The 12,861-nt window shown below is 34.3% G+C and overlaps 1 pseudogene; it reads right to left on the bottom strand.

Annotated features, from left to right (window-relative positions):
- Positions 1 to 546: 546 nt before the first annotated feature.
- Positions 547 to 12,861, bottom strand: part of LOC126704874 (probable ubiquitin-like-specific protease 2A) — a 29,675-nt pseudogene continuing 17,360 nt past the window's right edge.

Here is a 12,861-nt window from a genome sequence, read left to right as displayed (position 1 = left end):
ACTGAATTACGAGTCCACAAGTCCTAGCTAGCCGTATGTAGTGTTCTAAGCTCACCAGTCCAACGTGAGAGGAGATATCACCAACCAAAACAGAGGTTCAGGACAGCATTGTCTGGGTTTGAGTTCTACAAAAGAGACTATGGAAGCCAAGAATCGCTGGAATTATGCGACTGATTTCTCACAATCACTGACTAACAAAGCCAAGAATACCATCAACAATGTCAGGCGATTATTTTATTGGTGTCGTTGGAGAGATGCTGGGGGCAATATCCTGGGCTTCAGAAGTGGTTGCCGTGAATGAGCCCCAATCAGTCAACAGTGGTGGAGGCAAAATTATTTATCTAAAATGAAGTATGGCAAGTAATCTGATCATGTCATCCATAAAATCCTAGAAACAATTTAAACCAGAAGAAAAAAGAAAAATATTGAAGTGGAAAGTTGAGTTCTCATAGTCAGGAAGGCAAAAGTCAGCCCATCTTATAAAAACTTTGCTTTTTTCATTTTTTATTTTTTATTTTTTTTTATTATTATTTATTTTATCTGCTGTAAAAACTTGATATTAATATATTACATGAGAGCTTTGATATCAATCAAAGTGTTGGGATGCCAAACAACCCCCTTCATTTTATCCTATTGTGTGAAATAAGGTGGGGGAGGGCTCTATTTTCCTATTTTATATACTTAATCCTACAAACTCTCAGCTAATAACAGTAACACTATACTGAAGGCCATCAATAATGCAGTTGTTTTGACAGACTTCTTGCAAACTGTCTTTTACATTGCCGCATACGCTTCAGTCTTTTTTCAACTTGCTCTTCATCTAATTGCCACTCCGGATCTTCATCGCTTGATGGTGAAATATTTTCTTTAACATTAATGATTTCAATTGAGTCAACCTCTTGATCAGACAAGGAAATAATATTCTGTTGAATGGAGGGAGAATTTTCACTTTCATCTTGATCGTACATGTCATTTGCCTCTAGAGAATCCTCAACAACACAAGCCATGAGTTCCTCACTTGAGGTTGAAGAAGATTGAGGTTTATCTGTTTTCTCCAGATGGTTCACTCCCTCAGTTTCTGGAAGCAAATACTGGGATCCACCGACAAGCATTCCAGAAAGTGAGTTCCCTTCATCAGGTTTTCCAAGATGCTTAGAGAATCCCTGCTTCCAAGGAGTCTCCAACTCTTTAAAATCTTTGCCAAAACATGATGTTGAGGGTAATTCAGAAGCAAATACAGCCTGTCGCTGACAATCTTCCACATCTAACAGTGACTCAGCAATTTGCTCACAGATTTCTTCACCTTCCTGCTTTCAAGCAAAGCATAATACAAGTAATTTAGTTGATCTGACAGTACTCTAATAAACCTGAAAATAATTCCATTAATAACTAACATCCTGTTACCAAGCATGTCAGATCTCTTTAGTAATTTTGGTACAAATTTCATGGTCAAAGAATACACAACTTGATGAATCTAAAAATTGGTTTAAGGGCCCCAGCACACTGGCTCATTGAATGGTATGTTAAGACCTTCATGGATTTTAGAATGAAGTATCACATGATCAGAGAAGTGTAGAATCAGCTGAAATTTTGGAGTGGCACATATTGCAATACTACTACATAACACCAACATTTGGCCAAAGTCCCATAAAAGTACTCCATTTGAATATGTCCCATAAAAGTACTCCATTTGAATATGTAAGCATGCCGTGTGTGTGTGTAGGTAGTCTTGTCACGTTTCCTACCTTTTCATTACAACCATACACTCTAAAACCAGCAAGACCAAGTGGTATATTTAAGGACATAAGAAGAAGTTGCTTCTAGTCAGTACATGATTTTTTTTATTACCTCTATTGGTGACATGATGCTCCTCCCATGATGATCTGCAGTCTTCTGATAATTTCATCAGAAAATGACCTGCCAGTAGTTCCTGGCTCAAAAACCTCCCTCGAAAAAAATCCTAATTCTTTAAAGTTCTGTACTCTTTGAGGGGAAACAGCATTAGATATTTCAAACCTCTGCTTATCATTAGAACCAAAGAATTCTCCATGGCATGAATTTGCTGAAATGCATGTCCCCTCAAGAAATTCTACTCCAATTTCTAGAAGGTTTGTGTTAGTTTCTTGGGAGTGACAAGGATTTTAGCGGAGCTTTCTTTGCATGATCTTCAAGGATTTCATAAATTAACTTCCTGATACAAGCACGTTTTAAAGAAGCCTCTTCTGGTGGAAACCACTTGCCATTAAGCTGGAAAAATATACACTGTTTGTGACCTTGCTTAAAACTCACAAAAAATTCTCTATTTTTAATAAGTAATATAATGCTTTATTGAGAATGAAATGAAAATGATCCCTCATATACACAGGAAGTGTACTAAGGATGCAAGTATGCAGCAAAACTAAAAAATATAAAAACAGAAATCAACAAACAGTTATTTGGTTATGATGCAATAGTAAAGCTTCCTGAATATATATTTATAGAATCGCTTTCTGCTTGTCCATATTCTTTTTTTGCTTTTTTGTAATTCTTTTGGCTACTTTATGCCCCTTTTTGGCATAAAGTAGTCCATTTTCAATAAATTTATTCTTAAGTACAAATAAAATAAAATAAAAAATGAAATCATCATCAAAAACTTCCTTTTCAAAATTAAAAAAAAAAAAAAAAAAAAAAGAAGCTTTTAAATAATGTGATACCTTTACAGCAGGGTATGAAAGTCATGGATTCATACTGCCTTTTTTTTTTTTGGCTGGTGGGCAGAGAAAAGAGGGATAATAACACATCAAAATGCTCAGTTATGCAGGAAGTGCAAGGAAAGATTTTTTTTATTATTATAATCTTACTTGATTTTGGAGTCCATTGTATTTTTATTGGTCAACTGTATTTTGGGTATTAGTATTAATAGGGCTATTAGTATTTTAAATTAATTTCCTAGAGTCAACAGTATTTTTTAAATTCAATAATTGGTATCTCCCAAGTCATAGAATTAGGTTCCTTACATCCATGAGAATTAGGATTCCTTATATTGCTTAGAATTGGATTTAGTGGTCTACATAAGCAAAGCATTATACTCCTTTAAAAGGGGCTTATTTTGAAGAACAAAATTTCTACTGAAATCATCCCAATGGTGTTGACTCCAAGATATTTTCTCTCGCTTGGTGCTAACTCTAGGCAATCCTAGGTGTTTGACTCCTAGGTTCTCTACTATTATTATTATTATAATAAATTTTCTTATTACATCATTTTGGTTTTACCTACATCAGTGAGCTTCCTAAGTCCTTAGCAATGTAATTCTCTTCAAGAAAAATAAGTTAATTTTGTTAACAATGAGTTTTACTTCAGATGGCACCTCATTTCTCCTTACAACATAGGATGAAGGGTTCGGTAATAGAGTTAACTCACCGGGTGCATGTATGTCCATTATTTCTAAGGTGTCTTGAGCGGTTCTACGGGGGCTAATTATCCTTGAAGAAAAATATGGTGTGCTAAGGTGCGTCGGAAGATCTCATTCTTTGTTGAGCAGCGGCGTTGGATAAAATCCTAATGGTGGTACCATAATATAATGATTATTGTTCATTCTTTCTATGGTGTCTATAGTGTGTTAAGGTGCCTCTGATTGCTTAGGTAGCGTTGGATAAAATCCTAAGAGTGATTATCTTTGGAACCGCAACATAATCATTATAGGTTAATGTTGCATGTGCAAGAATAGTGGGAAATGATCACCTTTTATTTATTTATTGTAAAGTGGCAAGAAATATATGGTCCCTTATATTTTCACCATTTGGATTGTCTTGGGCGATGCCAAAGACTCCGGTTCAACTGTTAAGTTGTTGGCAAGGGAGATTTCAAGTCATTGAAGCTACAAAGCTTAGATTGCTGCCCCATTATGCATCTTGTGGACAATTTGGAGAGAGCAAAACAACAGAACATTTGATGGTTTATACTCAAGAGCATCCAATTCATGCCATCAAGCAGCCATTGTTTAGATATCTGCTTGCATGGACAGTGGTTTTAGGCAGCATCACCTCCTGTTCCTTTTTAGGGTATTTAGATAGCTTGCATTTGACCATGTGATTTCTGATTGTGGAAGATTTTTCTATTATGTATACTTTATTTAATCTGCCTCAAATTAAATTATTTTTACTTACCCAAATAAAAAAAACCTCACTGGGTGCACGAGCGACTTACCAATAAAAGAAAAGATGTCACATCCTATTGTCTTGTGAACTTGACAATTATTAAAGATAATACATTAAAATCAATAATAATATGATGATATTCTCACCGAATGTTTGGGAAATGAGATCAGATCACTTACGAATTTGGTGGACATTGTTATCCTAAAAGAGTTGAAGTTAATAGGTGCTTCCTCCAAAAAAAGTTCCACATAATGGAGTAGAAAAAGACCACAATCAAATGAATTTTCCTGCTGCGGTAGCTGAATAAAAAATGGAACAAAAAGTGAAAGAAACAATAATTTTCACAAAGTCTATAAAAGCTAAGAATCATTGATAAAATGAGAATAATTTTAACAGATGCTAAACTTCTATATGTTACAAGTGGACTGGCTTTACAAGACAACCTTTAAGAAGGGCTTAGGTGATTCAATGTATGTACTAACAAGAAGAAATAATTATAGCTTATGTAGGAAGGGGGAAAACAGGAAAGGAAATAAATGGAATGCAACTTTAAGGGAGAATGCCCGATTTTATTCCATTCCCTTACAATGTCAACTTTTGGTTCCATGCAAAATTGGGCAAAATCAGAGGTAACAGAATCAAGGAGGGAATTTTGATAATGTAACATAATATTAAATAATGCATATTATTTAATGAGGGTGACAATAGTCTGCTGATCCAAACAGTCACCACTCCCTCCTTTTAAATAAGGTTACTTGCCTTTAATTGTGAACATCCAAAGAAGAGAGAAAATGCATGACTCATTTATATTCCCTTGTCATTTTAATTTTGCATTTTGTTTGGACAGCAATTAAAGCATTCTTATTGGGTGCTATCCAAAATAATTCAAGCAATGTATCTTTCAGGTAGGAGTTCCTTCACCACCACAATCATGCCAAAACCAAATTAGTGTGCTGTCCCTCACTGAGAGTTTTATATGTTGTGAAAAGGTATCCCCCTTAAAATTCATCATATTTGGAACAAATAATACGCAGTCAATCTTCCTTTGATAATTTATATTATAAACTTATCCAAAAAAAATAACACAGTAAAACCTAATCCCTCTCTCCTTAAAACCTACATAGCCATTTACCTAGCAGCACTTGATTAGATGTACTAAGATTACAAATCTTCAGCCCTCCCTTCTTCAAAGGAGAACAAACAAGGGTAGCGTACTCTCAATAATCAAAGTGAACTTCCCTCCCTTTGAATGAAAAAACTTCTTCCACCCTATAAGCCTTTGAGTTCACTTATCCATTCACCAAATGAAGCATTGTTAAGATAGAATTTTTATTATTTTTTTGATAAGCAATGATATTATTTTTATTAATATCAAAAAGAAGGCCCGACCATATAGGAAATATACAAAAGGGGACCTTACAACCAATCACATAAATTACATAAATCTAGCAACTCAATAACAAACCATAAGGAATGACTGCAAAACTGACATCCAATCCAACAAAGTTCTAAAGAAAAATAATTTGAGATCAAACATAATTCTCTCAATATCTTCAAAACACCGGTGTTATTCCTGTCCCTCCCAAACAATGCGAGGCAGCCATCAAACAATGCTTGGAGAGAATTTCTTGGTTCTGAAGGAACTGATATAACTTGATTTCCAAGCAACAAGCACATCTTAAACTCTCACTAATTCTAGATTGCTTAACCAGGCCTAGAGTTTCTATGCAAATAAAATAACTAAACTATCTGACCTTTTGAGGCATAGTGCAGGCTTAGGAAGTTATTTGGTGGACCATGCATAAAGCCATACACTAGGGCTTAGTGATTGCATGATATAATAATCACAAAATATAATGGTGAACATAATTTCCCACACCTGGATTTTAAGAGATTCGCAGGTTGACAACCTAAATGCACTTCTGAGCACAAAACTCATATTTGTTTCCTTAATCTGTAGAAGGTATTTCACTAGGAAAGCAACCATGATGTAAAAGTATGAACGGTGCTATGGACAACCATGGATGATTCACAGCATGCTTTGGAGCAGTGACACAAAAGCACCAGCGCAGCTTATGGAACTGGTGACAGAGTAGAGTATTCTGCTGGGGAAAAATTAAGATTTGAGTGTGAGCTGAATAAAGTTTTTTTTTTTAAGAAGTTGGATGGGATGCACTTCTGAAATTATATGGGGGACTGCAGAGGAGAAGTAAAACCAACTTTGTTAATCATTTCTAGATATACAAACAGCATAAACCATTCTGAAGAAAGGAATATTTGAGCACAGCTCCATTAGTGTGGCGCTCTTCTTCAGAAAATGGCATTTATGGATATAAACAACAGAATAACCTAGAGATATTGGGGAAACTAGCACAGCTGTATCCTGTAGTATTTGCAAGGAGAGGGTACAAATGTGATCAGCTATCCATTGCCAATATGCAGTGTGTTCCTATAGAAATGATAGGAAAGGCACATTTCTGATAATGAATTTATTTATATAAGGATATTTTATTAGAATAATAGATTACTTCAGCTCATGATGACGGTTCCTAATAATATGACTTCTTCAGACAATTGCATTTAAATGAAATTAAATACTAGAATGACCTACAGAAAGTGGTGAAACTAGCAAAGGAACTTTAGCATTTGCAAGGAGAGGGGACACAGGTGATCAAGCAACAATTTTAAATTTGCTAGGGGTGGAAAGACTTTTTCCCCAAGCTCCACTTTAAGAATATGCAGCATCATACTATGGAAATGATAGATTGATTCATCATTTTGTCTGACAATGCCACAAGCAGGCAATACCAGGAGCAAAGGACAAATAATATTCTGTGAATGAAGGAATGGCCAAATGGAAGTTAATATTCTTGTTTTTTTTTAATAGAAAAAAAAATGAAGATTCTAAAGATGCAATAATCAAATGGCAAAAGCATGGCTATTACTTGGGGTTTTGGGGGGTATCGAACAAACTTTTCGTTTGTAAAGGTTGTACAAGCTCTCTCACTACACCTCATTCACTTAACCTAACCAGTTGAAAAGGAATAAATTAATAAAAGAAAAGATCAGAACCTTATCAGCTGGTGTACCCTTTACTTTGCAAACCCGTGAGTTTTCATACTGGTCTAGACATATTTGATGCAGTAAAAGGATAATAATATCACTTTTTAATTTGTGCATTGTACAATACCAAAATTTGATGATGTCCATATTAAACTAGTCCATTTTCCCTATTATGTACCACTTAAGGCAATTAACGAAACACAAAAGGTAGAATCTACTCTTTTTCAGTAAATATATGGCACATCTACATCCACAAAGAAAAGGTTAACTCAATGAAGAGATTATGTATTTAATCTCAGGAAGCAATTGTTTCTTTACTAAATTCTAGAATATCCATCACAGAAACTAAAAATCAAGGCAATACCTCAAGTGAAACAAATCACAAATGTAAGAATTTTGAAGAAACCTCAGCTGCTGTCTGATCATGCCTCTCTTTCCACTCTTCGCGTAAGTAGCTGGAATTTCATCACAAACAAATGAAGCTGGTCATTGTCTATTAAAATAATCTAGTTCTCTTATTCTCAAATATTTGAGATTAAACGACTCATGAAGCAAAATAGTTTCTGAACTTCTCAAAGAAACTACGAATCTATGCTATAGCATTGGTCCTTCCCACAAGCCAATTTTGGCCTCATCAACAAAATCTCTTGGGACTGAAAAAATTTTTAAAATTAAAAAAAAAAAAAAATAATAATAAATAATTTTTTTTTTAAAAAAAACACATACACACACAAAAGAAAGGCCAAAATATTAAATTGGAAAATTCATAATTTACATTCTGCAAAGAAATTGATTCTAATTTCTCCTTGTCACTTTAGGATTATTTTTCTTCATTGCACTTTTAATTTTCTTTTTATCTTTGAGGATTTAATCTTGTATACTTCGGCACTACAGTTGCAACCCATCTCTCACAATAAATTATCCATACAAAAATGAAATTATATGTTAAACACGGACCTAGCCAAAAACATAATGACAACAGGTAATCAAAGGTGAGCAGTCTAATAAAAAAAAGGTAGCATAACACCCAATGGGTTTTAAACCAACCCACAACCTTAAAATGACCCATTCTTATTGGAAGATAGGGTGCCATTTGAGCCAAAGCTCATTCACATAAACGAAGGAAAATAGTTATGAACATGAAATGCAGGCAGGCTACCTTTGAAAAAGATTTTTGAGGCCTCTGTGACTTACTCTAATAGAATCCATGTGCAAGATGCAAGGTACCTTGGGCAAGTTTTCAATGTCTTCATCTGCAAGATGGCTCTAAATTGAATATAGGGATAAGACTAGAAAATATAACAGAGTGATAATCACATAAGATCTTTCCTTTGAAATTAGCCACTTCACCAGGGTAACAGATGACAATCAAACTCCAGTGAAGACTGCCACATAGATGCATCAACAACCCAAATTAGAAAGCAATACAATAAGAGGTCATTCTTCAGTGGTACAAGCGAGTTATCTGTGCAGCCACTGTCTGACCTGTAGTTTACAGGAATAAAGATGTAATCCTTTGTAAAAAGATTCACTTTCCTTGTCCATTTACGGACACGTTGAAATGCTGCTCTGCCTTCACAAGCACTTGAAGGATCTTTGTCAAGATCAGCAAGCTTCCAAAAGAAAAAGTTATTGAAAAAGTGGTACCTATGCTCTTCCCCAGGTTGAATTTTATTTTTCAAATGTCTGAAACAGGTCAGATTTCATAGATGGTATCTTTTAGCATTTAGAAATAAGAGCTACATTAAACAATTATTTATTGAATGTATTAGTATGTGCCTTAAGGGGGAAAGAACCATTATACTAAACTCACAAGATAGCCAATTCATAAATTTTATCAGGCTTCAAATAAATAAATATACCAAGGAGAATCTTTGTTAATGTATACACGTGAACCATTGAGACAATTTACTAAGTCATAAGATAACAAGACATTCCTTATAAACAAAATGCCTATGTTCATCTTTTTTCCCAACCAAAACTGAAGCTGATTTTCTTTACTTAATTTCTTTTCACATGATTTATATACTTCGTAGTTTGTAGTTGATGACATGCAATAACAAATTAATTAAGTTTGAGTTTCTAATTCCCGACCATACTACCAGACAATTTCATTAAATACTGCCTCACCTAGGAAGAATGAACATAGACGCAGAACACGGGCGAGACACGATATAAACATTACGATTGAAAAACTAGGATACAAGTATACAACAGCAACATGACAATTAATTAATATATATTTTAAGACATATTTTATGTTTATCTAAGCTTTTCAAAATAAAAAACCATCAAAATGTTTGAAAATATATCTAGAATTTACTGCCAAAGAAATTAACAGATAGCAAAGAAGTGCCACCTATAAAATGATGTTAAGAGTACAAATAAAATACAAACTAAGTGTGCGTTTGGATTGGGATAGAAAATTAAAATTATTTTACTATTCAGCTTATTTTTGCTACTATTCATGGGTCCCACTGCACTTTTTAATACTATTCATGGGTCCCACTGTATTATTTCAACTAACATTTACCTTAATATACAGTATTTTCAACAATAAGTTTTTACTTTCAACAAAATAAATGGTATCTAAACACACTTTAAGTGACTAAAAAATGGTATATTTTCTTTCATAACAAACATACAGGCTACTTAGGCAAAAAAAGAAGAAGATATAAGTGATAAATTGGTAAAATTTGGAAAAACCATGAATGAAAACCAAAGAAAATTGTGTAACAGAGGCAGTGAGGTACTAGACCCAAAGCAAGAAAAAGAAGAGGGAGAGGGAGAGCAGATAGTTGATTGGGGTGAAAAAGAGGAGTCAATTTGACTCTAGGAAGCACGGGTGCGGATTCGGGTTCAAGTGCGGTGCAACGACATGACAATTTTTGAAAAAGCAGGACGCGGGTGCAACAGGATACGTTTATTAATTAATTATTAAATATATTTTTATTTTTATTCTGTATATATTGCTAAGAAATTTTTTTCATATAATGATAAACATATATCAATTTAATAGCAATAGTAGATAATAAAGTGAATACATAACCATTACATGATGTTCATAAATTAGAATATCGAAAGTTTGAAACTAAAACTAAATAAAAGATAAGTTTGAAATTAACGTTTTTTTTTTGTAAGTTTTTCAGCCCATATCAGGTCCAATTTTAGACCATTTCGGACCATATCGGACCCATATTGAGTCCTATTTCAGATTATTTCAGACCAAATCGAGCCGCAAAAAATCGTCGATGGACGCGTGTGCAGCTGCGTCCTCACAAATCCGAGTTGAGTGCACCGGCCAAAACGGCGCACCCGTGCTTCCTTGATTTGATTTGAGAAGCTTGATCAATGGTTCATAATTTTGCTGGGTAGTTAAAATCCATCTTTTGCCTCTCTTTTCAAATTTTCACTTCATTGTGTCAAGATCGTGTCTCTGGCGTGTTCCAACTATGTCCAAAGATATATTTATATATGTGTGTGTGTGTTTTATCTGGGCATGCATATGTGTGTGTCCCCAACAGATCTGTGTCCAATATGTGTTGGACATGGACACAGAAGAGATTTTGGCATTTCGGCACTTCCTCAAACTAGCTTCCTTGCTTTCAACTCTAACATTACACATTCCAACTTGATAAGAAAAAAATACACCTATTCAAAAATCATTTCTTAAGCCCAAGGCACACTGCTTTAACTAAATCTTACCACTCATGCATTTAGCTTTCTGTCATTTTTATTAATCAAAATAATTCATACGAACTAAGGGGCTATTATATAGAACATCAATCAGCATTATTATAAGAGATTGAAATGCTTAAAATTTTCAGTAGGGGTGGCTAAATATAATGGTGACAAAAGCCTAAGGTCATCATAGAGGTGTGCAAAGAAAAATCTTCCAAAAGAGGACAATACATAAATCAGCAGAGTTCATAATTTGTGATTGCTTTTGCTTAGATTCATCATGAAACAAAAAAGAAAACCTTATTTGGTAACTTTAATTTTGCCTTTGTAATTAAGAAGCATTCACCTTTCCTTGTCCTGAATTGTTTTCAAATGCCTTAAATTCTGACATCGGTGAAGGACAAGAGATGTGAAAGAGATTGGGATGGTTAAATCAAAAGCAGGGGAGGTTTCGCATACTAATATCAACTGGTGTCAAAGGCCCACCACTGTTAAATATTTGCAATTGCTTAGATTCATAGCAATTACACTGCAGCTTCAAATGCTAAGCAAGGACCCCTACATTTGCTCCCATATCTTTTAAATATTTCATTGTCATGCTCTCCGTTGATAGTCCTAATCAGACTCCTAGGTGCCTACATAGTATTTTAATTGAAAATGCTACAACTTCTTGACAAGTAACCCTAAATTGCAGCTCCAAGATGAAAACTTCATCATAAGTTATACTGTATAAGCAGCATTAAAGAGACAAAAATATTGCAAATAAATATTACTATTTAAAACCCAAACAAAAAATAGATAAGAAATATCTTTTAAAGCTATGCTATATTGTACCGACTGTTGGGTGATTAAAAAGCATGTTCATAAAATGAGAATGCTAAGATGGATAGGCTAAAGTACAAAGAAAGATAGGATCTGAAATGAGGAAATTAGCTTTAAAATAGGGGTGGGCATAATTGACGAAAAGATGAGGGTGAAGTGCTTGAAATGATTCAAGTCAAGGGAACAAAAAAACAAAAAAAAAAAAAAAAAAAAAAAAAAAAGGTAGACGGAGACCTAAAATAACCTTAATAGAAGTAGTAAAAAAGGAGTGTCAAGTAAGAGACAGAGAATATGACTTTGGCTAGGACAGAATAGCGGAATGCATGAATCCAACTTTGATTAGTTTGTTGAGGATCCATAGCCAACCCCAAAGTTTTGGGACTATGGCTTGATTGTTGTTCTTGTTTATGTAGAGATCTTGCACATGAATGCGTATGCACAAACCACTTCTCATAAATTTAAATAGCATATAAGATTTGATCAAGGCCAATAAAATAAATAAATAAACAAATAAATAAAACATGGCCTCGTGAAACAAAACTATAGTGATTCAGACACATTCACTATAGCGAAACCCTTGGAACATTTTCACTTACTTAATATAAAAGTCAATGATAGTATCATTAATGAACCTCTCTGGCTGGAGAAGCTCAATGTCTCTCTTACTGATACAAACAGCATCAGGATCCCCTTCTGGATAGAAAACATCTTTGAAGGGCTCATCAAAACTGAAATTTATAAAATTAAATCAGAGCATAGAAAAAGAGGGGAAAAAAGAAGGCTGAGATTGAACGTATAATCATGATCAACAAGTTTATGAGCATGAACGAAGTTTCAGTTATCAAAGGGGGGGTTGTGGGGGGGCGGAGGAGCGAGAGGAGCATGAATGAACTTTCATCCAAAAAGCATCATATGTACAGGTGATTAAAATTAATTACATATACAACAAGAGACTTAATTCGCATTTGGAATCAGTGTTTGCATAGCACTGAATGTCCATATATCAGCATGTGTGTGTACTTGTTAAATCATGCACCTAATCAATGAATAATTTCCCATTTTTCCAGAGTGATAGAAGAACCAAATATATCATAATAATAATAATTAAGGCAGGGAAAGGTCAAAAAAATTGGCTGGGATAATATTTGTTCACTTGTGG

This window comes from Quercus robur, chromosome 11 (assembly GCF_932294415.1).
Source record: "Quercus robur chromosome 11, dhQueRobu3.1, whole genome shotgun sequence".
Lineage (NCBI taxonomy): Eukaryota > Viridiplantae > Streptophyta > Magnoliopsida > Fagales > Fagaceae > Quercus > Quercus robur.
The sequence above is the reverse complement of the archived record's forward strand: the minus strand, read 5'-3'. Positions and strand labels throughout refer to the sequence as shown.